Here is a 12,699-nt window from a genome sequence, read left to right on the forward strand (position 1 = left end):
AAGTCCTGTGTTTTTTACCCATCCACCACCCCGACCAACCTCCCTACGCTGAATTTCCCTGTTACATACTACTCGCTAAACCCTGTGTAGTTACTGCTGACAGCCACTGTCGAAAAGTCTGTATTTTACGAGTTCGGCGTGAGAACGGGTTGTTGCAGCGGACCTGCAGTTTTCTGGGACTTTGTTCCAGATATGTGGTGCATAAAACCTGAAGTCCAGCTGAAATGATTAGCCGAATAAACACTTAGTTGATTGACAGAACTGTTTTGATCATTTCAAGTTTCTAAAACTTGAAAATTGATCTGCATTGAGTACTTTTACTTTTAATACTTCAAATACATTTTCCTGATGATACTTACATGGTTTGACTTAACTAACGTTTTAAATGCAGGACTTCTAATTGTAAAAGAGTATTTTTTCAGTGTGGTATTAGTACTTTTAAGTAAACGATCTGAATACTTCTTCCACCACTGCTCACCGCTCGGTGCAAGGTTTTATCAAGCACTTTTTCTTTACTGTATTTAAGGTACGTTTGAGTAACTAAATGTGTTGGATTTTTTTTTATACAAGTCATTTCTTTTACAATCTTGATCTTTTCTTATGGTTTTGGTTATCATGACTCTCAGGCCCTCACGTATGTACATTTGCAAACGTAGCGTTATCAGCTGCATGGCCAACCCGCAGAAAGCGCACGCTGGGATACTTCAGCTTACGTCGTATTTACCAGACCTGCAGTTCATCGGGTAATCAGCGCCTTTGTCCGCCTACTATACCGTAAATTGCGCTGTAGCAAAGCGTTAAGTACTTGTGCTATGATACAGCTGAGTGCAGACTGCGATATTCCCACTGCGGATGCTATGACTGTTTGAAATGATCCTGATGCCAATATTTGTAACATAGCGAGGAGTTTAACAACTGTTGGACTGAAATGTGAACGCTGAGTCAGAGATTCAATGTCATCTTTGAGTTCTTCCAGTAACTGTAATATTGCAAGGCTGCTTTATCTGTAACGCTTAATGATTTTGTGTTCACTCAACTGAAAAAGTGTGCAGCAGTGTTCAGCTCCTCTCCTTGGCCTATGTCTTCGTCTTGCTCGGATTACTGCTGCCATTTCACCAGGAGGCATATGAGAGGAAACCCGCTTGCGGCTGGTTCACACCTGCTTTTAAGAGGCGCGCTGTCACGGGCGGTGTTTGTACATACCGCGGAATACATAATTAGGCGCACTTTACGCTTCCCCTCCCATCTCTTTATGGAAAACTCCCACTTTCCCCTTGACCCTCCCGTGAATGCATATGCATGACACGTAAAAGCGCAATTTGCCATTTTCAATTCCCGCAACAGGCAGTCTGCCCTTTACCTCAGTGCGGCCTGTTTGTACATACCTCGCCATGCTTTTACGTGCACATTGCGAAACAAAGACGCCTGAAGTGGGCGCAAAATCGTCAGTACATGAGGCCCTCAGTGTTAAAATCATTTGACTCAGCAGCTAAGCTCAGTGAGATGTGGGGGCCCGGCTTTGAAACAGAGTGGACGAGGTGATCAGTACAAGTTTAAACAAGTTGCCAAGGAAACGAATATATTTGGAAGTGAAAATATGTGGATCCATTTAATACTCTATGTCCATTTCTATTGTCAGTTGCATTTACAGCATGTGTGCACAACTATCATAAGTACAGTTCAAATGTGAACTTAGAAGTGGCTCTGCGAAATAAAAATGTTAACAAAAAACATTTTGGATATTAAAACTTCACTTTCATTTCATTTAGTCACATCCTGCGCACTTTTCTACCTGTAATTTCTTAGAGAGCGTGGCTGTTGCTTTATCGTCCCTAATGTATTTGAATGTAAACACAACAATATTTATTTAGGGTATACATACAGTACATTTTTCTGTCTGCCTGTCTCTCTCTCTCTGTCTGTCTGTCTCTCTCTCTCTCTCTGTCTGCTTGCCTGCCCGTCTGTGTCTCTCAAGCTAAAGCCTGCTACATGCACTCCTTACAGTTCACTGTTTCCATTGACAGATATAATCTGCACTAAAGATCTCATATATCCAGTTTAAGCTTCATATATCCAGTCTTAGCTTTTTGTACCTCTGCCCAGAGGTTGGTTTGTCTGTCAGCAGGATTATGGAAAAAACCCTGGCCCGATTTTAATGAAAATTGGTGGAAGGATGCAACATGGGCCAAGGAAGAACCCATTAACTTTTGAAGTGGATTAGACTCACGGGGCAGATACACAAATTGTTTTTCACTTTCGGTAACATTGCGAGATAGGGAATGGCCTTGGCGCAGGTCATGCCCTCTCCAAGTGCCCCCTTAGTTATTCCATTTGTTACAATTTAAAGAGTCAAACATGTTGAATAAATCTGTGTCAGAGTAGACTGAAGTCAAAGGGCTTTTTGTAGCGTTGACCTTCACAGTTGAGTGGAGAGGGAAAGCCACTCAGATAACACATGGAAGGGCTTTGATATCCTCTGGGGAGCCGAGAACTAAGACTGCATGCAGTCCTGATGCTGTGAGGCTCTTTAGATCAAACTGTCATAAAACTGGAAATGTGGCTTTTAACATAACAACACAGATGACCACATTTTCAAGGGCACTGTATATTTTTCCAAGTGGCTGTCCTATGCATTTTATCTTTCCCATCTAGTTTCTTCAATCCAGTTCATGTATTCTGTTTTTATCTTGGCCCATATGGTTTCATTACGTCACCTGCACCTGTTTGGATTTCCTCTCTTTTATAGGCCTAAACAACTTTTATATAACACATGCATGCTGATCACTGATAAAGTGACCTACTGTATGACAACATTTGGCCTGCACTGTTACTGTTACTGTAGGGTTGTAAGGCTTTTGTACTTCACTGCTAAAACAAGAGAGTTTAAGTGTGTAGGAGGGAAGCCTGGGAGGAAAGCTAAGCGAGAGAGAAAGATCCAAAAATCACTATAACTCGCCTACAAAAGCCCTTTAGGGACCTACAGTGTGTTTGTGGTTAGCAATAGTAAATTTGCTTCATGTTTATTTTACAGTAATTGCCTGTAACGGTACAATTGTGAAATTCATAGATGAACAACACAATGTAGGCTATAGGGAGTTCTTGTTGGATACTGTGTCTGTAAAACACAGTTGTGAGTGTGTTTCTTTGTATTAATGTTGACATCCATCATGACTGTCCATCAAATATTGCCCGTAGGTGATGGGATGTGATGACTGCAAAGGACATTCAATACTCCTCAAAGCATTCACTGACCCCCTCATGTCGTGTATGCATATGCATCCGTCATGCTTCTGCACTCATTTATTCAGGTTGCTCCAGTGGTGGAAGACATATTTAATAATCCTTTAGGTAAAAGTAGTACTAGTAGTTTGTGCAGAAATCTCAAAAGTACACATTTACAAGTTAAATACTTAAGTTTCTTAAGTAACAGTACTAAAGTATAGTCAGCTAAATGTACTCACAATATTTGTAAAAAGTAAAAGACCTCAATAAGCAGTAGATTTTTCAAGTATTGGATTATTAACACATGCATTAATGCGTAAGCAGCATTTTCATGCATTGTTGTGGCAGGTCAAGGTCGAGGCCATTTTAACTACTTTATTTACAGTTAGATAGTTAAATCTCTAAGAATGCATTATCTATTATTGAGCTGATCATGTTTAAAAATAATCTAAAAAGTAACCAGAAATGATGTCAGTCAGATAGCCTACATTTAGTGGAGTCAAAAGTATAATTTAGTGGAGTGGAAGTTGCATAAATTGTACAAATACCTCAAAAGTGTACTTGAGTAAATGTAGCCTGTAATTACACGCCACCTAAAGTGTTTTATTAATATCCTGTTAGTGCACCTACTGGAATATTACATAATAGCATTGTGATACTGTAGGAGGTACAAAAAACAAAAAAACATTGAAGATAATGTCAGCATAAAGTCACTCTGAAGTACCAAAGATATTAACTGCAACCATACCTCCCTATAACTCCCTATTCTAGTGGTGTAGGCTACACTTGTATATATTTGTAGTTTTATGAGAGCGAGAGAGTTTAGATAGAGATGGAGAAAGAGATACAGTAGGAGAGATGGAAAGCTGCTTACCTGCAAAGAAGATGTAAAAATGTGAACTAGAAGTCCGTTCATCAGCTCCTTAATGTCGCTACACATCACTGACAACAGCAGCAACACAATGATCCCCCAGCCCTCTCTCTCTCTCTCTCTCTCTCTCTCTCTCTCTCTCTCTCTCTCTCTCTCGGGACTTGGCCTCACCTCCTCAGAATAGCGCTTCGTTAAACTCTCGGTGATACCCGAGATTTACTCGCACGATGATCAACACTGAGCAGAGAAGCGCTCCGATCGTCCGAGCGTCCTCCTCCGAGCGGTCCCGTCCTTAGCCTACAACATCCTCATCATCATCACTGTCACGACCCTCCAATCCGCAGATCTTTTATTTATTTGTCTTCTTTCCCTATAAACATGTCTCTGTCGATATAGCGGCATCGCCATTAGCTCTTATCTGCCTTTTTGTTCCCCGCATCCTCATCATGTTCGTCCGACTCTGTCCTGTCTCTGTCCCGTGCCTCGTCCCGTGGCTCGGCTCCGCAGCCCAGTAAGTGTGTCATGCTTGGGGAGAGAAGCGCATCATTCAGGACAGGCATATTCCGATGGTGAGACAGCCAGCCAGGAAATGCCTCACCAAACACACAAAAAACGTGATGCTCTGAGAAACGAGTGCAATGATTGAACTCACCCCAGAGCTACAAGTCACAATGTTAATGAACTGTGAAAATGACATTAAACTCCCAAAAAAAAACCACAGGGATTATCTGGTTGGGCCACAGTTTAGCCCCAATAACACAGATACATTTTAAAACTATAGCGATGCCACAAAATAAAGTGATGCATGTGTACACAGGTAATAAAGATATGGACAAGGACAACCAAGCTCAACAAAGATAAGTTAAAATAAATACACATACAACTGTTATGCAGGCTACATGTACAAGTAGGTACAATATGTAGGTCTATATAATTTATAAAAAAGCAACAATGACCAACAACATACAGTACAATGTCTATATACAAGTGTTACTGTATACATTTTAAACAAATACAAATAGTGAAAAGAAATACATATTGAATGGGTAATGTAATAGATTACTTATAAGTATAATTTGGGATTTCATATTAAATATTATAGTGACAGACAGATATAATGTTAGGGATGATAAGGTCTTTTAAATACTCATAATCAAAGTGCACCCTTAAAGTACATTAAAGTACACACCTGTCCACACACAAATACATGAAGTGGGTACAGTATGCATGTATACAACAGTTACATATTTTAAACTGTAAATATATTATTATATTATATATAATAATATTTTATATTATTTGTATTATATTATATTATATATATTATATTATATATTATATTATTTGTAGTTGAGTTTTAGTGTTACAGGCCTACATGGCATGTGGAAAGAAACTCATTGGGGATGTTATATTGAATATTACGCCAGATATAATATTAGATATGATAAGGTATTTTATTTACAAAGAATCAAGGTGCACCCTTAAAATATACATTAAAGTCCACACACTTTTGTGTACTTTTGTTATGTTTTTCATGGTTTGGGCCCCATCAGCATAAACATTTTAGACAATAGTGAGGTTTTTCCTTTCCTTTGGGGAAAGCTCTCTCCTGTTTCAACATGACAGTGCCCTGTAAACAAAGTGAGCTACAAATAAATGGTTTTCCAGTTTGGTGTGCCGTGCACAGAGCCCTGAGCTCAACCCTATCCAACACCTTTGGGAGGAACTAGAACACCGACTGTGAGCCAGGCCTTATCACCCAACATCAATACACCAACAAAACCACATCATTGTTCAGTATAAAAGTAGTTTTTATTTGTGTACGTTATACGTTGGGATGATTAGGGTTTACAAGAGGGTTAAAAGGGTCGAGGTGAGGGATGCAGGGTCGGACGCACTCTGGAGTGGCTGGGACGTCTCGGAAACTGTGGTTTTGAGACTTGGGGTGTCGATGAGCGTCTGGCTTCATCATCCCCCAAGGTTTAAGTCCAGGGTCTTCTTGTTGTAAGGCGATAGCGCTGAGCTACCATGGTGGCATACTAAGAGGGGAGAGAGGAGAAGAAAAGGGTTTGGGAGAAAGGGAATGGACCTTTTTAACAGCAGACATTTTGACTTGTCATAGTAGGAAAAGCACAGCTGAAATTGATAACCTTAACGATGGCTCAATTCCATCAAGTGTCCCAGTAAGCCATGTCAGTGAGTCAGCATGCACAATACCAGGGCCTCTCCTAAGTGGAATGCAGCCATCATTAATGGTTTTGAATACACCTGTGCTTTTCCTACTATGACATGTCAACATGTCTGCCATGAAGAAGGTCTATTGAGATGATCCTGAGAGAGAGGGATAGACACACACATAAAGGTCTGAGCAGGTGATTTTATAAATGAGTCACAGGTGGGTCAATTAGCGAGACGCAGGTGATTTGGATTAGTGGGGAAGAGAGAGCTGGGGCACGTTCAAGCTCTTCAATCTCAGCCACGGTTTCCTGGTTTAACGCCATTTTTCCTCGGTACGGTGTGAAATGGTGTGCAACAGGCTTTGAGTTATTTTTTCTCTCATTTATTGGCTGTGTCCCAGGTGATACCCAATCAGCAGAGACCTGTCTGTAAACATGTGGTAATAAAAAGGCAGAGCGCTTGCGCACACAACAGGGAGTTGTCACCCCCTTTTCTGTTTAAAAAAAAAAATATGCGTTGCTGCGTTTTGTCTGGGCTGAATGTGGCCGTGGTCTTGTTCCTGAACCTCAGTTATAATAACTCCATTGACTCACCTCAATAATGCTTGCAGGACACATTTCACTTTTATAAAAGACCAGATATTTTGATACATATATTTTAATATGTCAAAGTAGGAAATAATGAAATGAATAATGGCTGGATTGCTTTGGGACACTGGAACAGAACAGAGCTATGATTACCGTTCTTAGTAACACCTGTACTTTTCCTACAATGGTCCCCTGAGCAGAGGTCCAATCAACCAAAATGAAAAACACCTGTTTAGGTGTACAGAGCCTTTAAAAAGAAGTAAATGCAAATACTTCAGTCATTGTCTGCATCAAGTTTCCTGTTTTTGCTTTTGGGGTAAAAACAACTTCCTGTACAAAACTAAATTTACTTAAGTCATGTACTGTCATGTTTTTAGCTGTACTGGTATTTTAATCGAGTATCTTCATTTTGAAAGAGTTTATACCTAGGAAAATGCAGGTATTGTTTACTAAGATTTAATTTAAACATGATATCCTAACATGTTGCTGTTTAATGTAAAATGTTACATTTTTAGGAAGTTGCACCATTAGCACACATTGACTTCTTATCTAAAGTTGTTTTTTTTTAAAAGGGCAGCAGAAATGTCCTAATCTCTAATGCTTCAATTGATCTCAAGTTTAATAGAAATAAATATACATAAATAGGCAACGTAAAGTAATTCCGCACATTGTAATCAAAACAATACACATATGATTGTGTAGTACTACAGGTTATGTTTATTAAATGAAGGCCAAAATATGTTGCTGACTAGAAATCGTTAGTATCAGCTAGCGCTAACCTAACGTCAACGGTAGGTAGCCGCTAGCTAACGCTAACGCTAGCTAGAAGGGTTTGTTGTGACTTTGCCTGGAACGCTACCAAGTCAGGAGTCGTGACTTGAAGTCATAACTTAGGGGCAAAAAATTGTGTCTGGAACGCAGCATAACACTTTATTAGAGGCTATTCTTCAAATGTAATAATTTTACTTTTGATACTTGAGATCATTTTTGATATTTGTTTCCTTCTTGGAATGAAATGTGAAATTAACCAAGATGATTTGAGTGCTTCTTTTATCACAGCTGTATAGCATTCTGTAAAAGGAAAAGATATATTGTATCAGATTGATTTTAAATATAACATTTGAAAAAGCATAAAAAAGGCATTTCCTGCTCTGACATGTTTGAGTAGGCATCAGGGAACATTTTTTGTAGGACAGCTTTCTTGAATAGATTACAATTTACTTATTTTTTTTTACAGATTTACAGTGTATTTTTGTAATTTGCCACAAAACCAGACAAAAACTTGTATGAATGGAAATGACCCAGGGTGTATTTTGTGCTTTAAACCACAGTGTGGCGACAGAGCACTGCCAGTTTTAAGCCAGTTGTCAGTTTGGCTTTTCTTTAGGTTGTGCTGGTTTCTCGTTTTGGTGATTAATAAATGATCTGTTATCTCATTTCCCATGCACGTAATGAGTATTTTATATATATATATATCTCCACCTTGGAGGAGGGTCTGGCAAAGCAAGACTAGTTGTTCTAAACTATCCAAGACTCTTTACACTAGATATGGATACAACTTACTACTACTCAAAAAGGGACAGTCAAAGAGGATGAGAGGATGGGGAAAGGGGATATCCTCCTCTTCACATTGTTGTGAAGTATTCACCGTTCACAGACAGGACGTTAGTCAAATAACATTGGCAGTCATTGTTTATATCACCCTTCGTGTATGTTTTCCTTTACATTACAGCAGCTGATAAATCAGTCTTTAGTGTTGTAGCGCAAAACGCCAACATCTCCCGGCTGATTAGTTACCAAAGCATGTCTTTCTTTTCCAAAACGGGTTCCATTAAACACTGTCGACATGTGCAGCAGCCCCTGCTTTTGTAGCGGTTGTTTTGAACCCAGGTTTGTTTGCCAGCGTGTCAGTGGAATGTTTGATGCAGCTCTGCTTTTGTGATGGTTGACTGCAGTGCTTTTTAAACTAGAAATGAGGACCAGGCCTGTTTCCAGTGGGCATCCATATGGGAGGGGTGTATTTGAGTAATCCTGCTCCAATGTGACTTACACGTAGGGAACTGAACCCCTAAATCTAGAAATGCCGTGTCCTGCCTTCTTAGCTACATGCCGCAGCTTTATTTCTGCCTTTGACAAAGACAAAACACATCTGCTTGACAGACCAACAGAGGACATGAAACAAAAGAGACCCAAAGGCAAATCCTGATCCACAGCATGAGGCCAGAACCTGTGTGCCACAGTGTCTAGTCGGTAGATGGTTGTGTTAAACCACAGTGAAATATTTGCACAGACAACCCAAAGAAAACAGTTTGTCTCCTCCTGCAATAACAATAGAGACAGAGTATTTTATTTATGAGATTTTATCGACAGATGTGGGCAAGGAGACAAGTTGGCAGGTCTTAGAAACAACACTAGCTTGTCGCTGACAATGGAAGACATTCCTCGTGTTGAACTGGACACAGAGACATACAATTTGTTTTAGAAGCATGGCGTCTTGTTTAAACTCGTTGAAATGTATTCTGACTTTCTTGTTTAGATTACATTTCCAAAGATCCCAAAGTGCTCCAGGTGTAATTATCAGGAAATGTGCATCAAATTAAAATATTTTTGCATTCACTGAAATGGTGTCTAAAGTGTTTATATTTCACTCTTAAGTGATATCTAGTGTGCAAAATCATACTTTTGTTTCTTTCAAAGTTCCCTTTAAACAGCTTTTAATTGAGATTATCTTTTTTGGGATGCATCAAAAATTAGGGTGATTCCTGACTCCTTTAACGGGTTCATGGTGTGATTTTTTTCCCCCTAAATTTTAAAAGGGCTTGTACAGAAACTGATTTTAACTGACATACTTTATACTTTAATCTAAGTAAATTGATAGCAAAGTAATTTTACTTACTTTAACCTATGTCAATATAATTAGTATAATATTCTAGTCTAATCTTTCCATCCCTGATGAAGACATGTTGGGGTTTTTACTTTGATATGACCCCAGTTAAGGTACATTCCTGTATTAAGAAGATATGATTATGTTTAAATTAGGTAATGAGATATCAAAAGAGAATACCAGGTTGGAAAAAATACCCCCGAAAAACTTGCTCATAGTACAAAAACTCCCCTGATGTACGTGTAATAGATTGTGCGAAGGTAGCTGCTACTCTTACATCCATCTGTGCTGTTTTTTCATGCTAACAGACACAGACATAGCTCACGTGACACGACGTGGAGTATTCTCTAACTGGATTACATGCTCTAGTCATGTAAACAGCTACACGTATCAACTCCTTTTGCATGTAAACACATACTGCAGCCCACTTCAAAATTCAGACTTTCTTTGATCAGGCTTCAAAGGATTATCCATTCGCAGTCTCCATGTAATCGTATTGAAGGATAAAGCCTGCCTCAGTTTAATAGTCTGGTTTTGTAGTTTGACCATAACGCAATGTTTAGCACGTTGCCGCCAGCTGCTCCTGCCCCATCCTCGCCACAAGTAGACCAAAGTTGAGCTTGAGGTTGAGTGAGGAGGGAAGATGAGATGGAAGTATGCCTCTCTCCTCTCTCACTCACCGTCTTTCTTTCCTTTCAGTCTCGCTCCTTCCTGCAGACATCCGTCACATCTTCCAGCCATCCTCCTCGCCTGAATAACTGATGAAAGAGTACATTTGGTGTCTGTGCAGCGCTCAAGACTCGGTGAAAGCTTTTTAAAAGCATTCCCTATTCCTGATTAGATGGTATTAGAGTGTTATCATAAAGGAAATGAGAAAATATCAAGGGTTGGATGGTGAAGTACATGGAATCATTAAGAGTTGTGTTGTGGTCATACTGTCCATGGAGATATGATGATGAGTCAGAAATCTGCTGGTTTCTTATTTAGAAATATATCATGTAAAGTTTTGGACACTACTTTAAAGTGTCATCTAAATGCATATGCGTTTTCTGAGGTCGTTTACAATGCTCAAAGGTAAGGTAGTTTTTTGGAGAAAAAAATGCAGTATTCTTTCTCCTGTCCACCTGTGCTGAGCTCGTTCTCCTCATTTGTAGTCTCGCTTTGCCAGACCTTCCTCCACAGCGCTGCGGAGGAGGATCTGTCTAGTCCACACAGCATTCTGGGATTTAAGAAAAACGTGCTCTGGTTTATTGGCATTTCTTTAAACCAATCCCAGTCGTCTTGGGTGGTGCTAAGCACCGTATGGAGCAAAGGTGCCGCTGCAAAATAGCCTCGGGAAGGAACTTGTTTTGGTGGAACGTGCTCGTTCAAAAGTTGTTTTAGTCGTGCAACAGAAAACTCTGATTGGACAGATAGTCTAGCTAGCTGTCTGGATTTACCCTGCAGAGATCTGAGGAGCAGTTAACCATAGTCCTCAGAAATCCACCGGAGTTTAAAATGCCAACACAAAGGAAGCGAAAGGTAACGGACATCCGGTTGAAAATGAGGAACATCCGGCGGAATTTCCAGCGGGACCAGAACAATCACGGAAATTAAAGCTTGTTGATATAGACTACCCTCGTTTGCGGCAGCCTGGGTGGGTCGTCATAGTAACTGGCTGCACCTGAGAGATGGGAGTGGCTTTGGATATTTAAGGCCTGTTTTCACCCAGGTTTCACTTTTTTCTTGGGCAGCCTCCATTCCCTCACAACTCCTTAGTCAACTTTAAGTGTATGCTTTGACAGCACTCCTGTATACTTTTATAGTTTGGCAGTATGATATTGCACTAAAGTGGGTGATAAAATGTTCTAGAAAAGACATAATAGGACACAGCCATGAGTTTAGGTATTGCTTCTGTATTAGGAAAATTAGATTTTTCCTATCTTTGTTAAGATAGGACAAGCAGTTAAGATATTTTTCTGTAATGAGGCCCCTGGTTCAACTTAAAAGATGTGTCAAAATCACAAAATATCAGATGTTGATCATAAGAAGTGTGTGTAGTCCCAGCAGGTTGTTAACCCAAGACGTACGCCACTTTGGCATTTCCCTCTCATTATTACCCCTGTGATCTTGTACACACAGTCAGATCAAGTTTTTATGTCTCATATGGATATGATCACATCCATATATGGAGGTCCAACCCCTCAATCCACCCCTACTATAATAAAACCGCATGAACCTGTAGTGAATTTACACTTGGTTTGAAAAAGAAGAAAAAAGGAGGATATCCTCCAACTCACATGTCAAAGATCAAGGTGGAGGAGATCAGAGCTTTTCCTCACACCGCCTCACAATGTGTAACATTTGACATATTGGATCATTTTACAGAAAAGAACAGAGCTGATCTTCACCACATGGAATCTTATATATAAAACACACTGACTTTGTTAAAACTGGCTGCTTATATAAACACTTAAACTTTAAAGTTGCTTAGTTAAAATGTGATACATATCATACACCTGACCCAACTTATTGTTGGGTTATTATCAACAAATTCCACCTTCTCCTTTTTTGGGCATGAAGGATGATTGTTATCATAAAAACCCATAATTTCGTTGTTTCACAACCAACCTTAAAAAATCCAAAGCCCAGAAAGTAGGGGAACTTTTATAACAACTCTGAAGCAGCGGTTTCTGTAAATGAATATCTTTACTTTTAAAATATACAATTGTTTCACGTGCTCTTTTTTCTTTTTACTCTATTTGTCCTCCTGAGCTTGATGAAGGGGAAAAAATAAAAACGTTCTTTCTTCATACTGGTCTCATGGCCGTGAAAGTAAAACCTCCATAAATGTTTGTTTTTCGATAAATAGAAGCTCTCTTTCTGGCTATTATTTGGTTTGATTCATAAAAAAAAAATCAAACTAATGTTGTAGTCATGGTAGAACTTAAAACACACCAAACACAAGACAACAAAAA

The 12,699-nt window shown here is 39.4% G+C and overlaps 1 protein-coding gene across 1 annotated transcript in view; it reads right to left on the minus strand.

The window, feature by feature from the left end:
* Window positions 1-4,578, minus strand: part of bean1 (brain expressed, associated with NEDD4, 1) — a 50,488-nt gene extending 45,910 nt beyond the window's left edge. Inside the window, exon 1 of the mRNA XM_078273581.1 lies at window positions 4,097-4,578. The gene's annotated coding sequence lies outside the window, so the exon portion shown is untranslated. The remainder of the gene's footprint in view (window positions 1-4,096) is intronic.
* Between the last annotated feature and the right edge of the window lie 8,121 nt (window positions 4,579-12,699).

The sequence above is a fragment of the Sander vitreus genome, chromosome 17, assembly GCF_031162955.1.
Source record: "Sander vitreus isolate 19-12246 chromosome 17, sanVit1, whole genome shotgun sequence".
Classification (NCBI taxonomy): domain Eukaryota; kingdom Metazoa; phylum Chordata; class Actinopteri; order Perciformes; family Percidae; genus Sander; species Sander vitreus.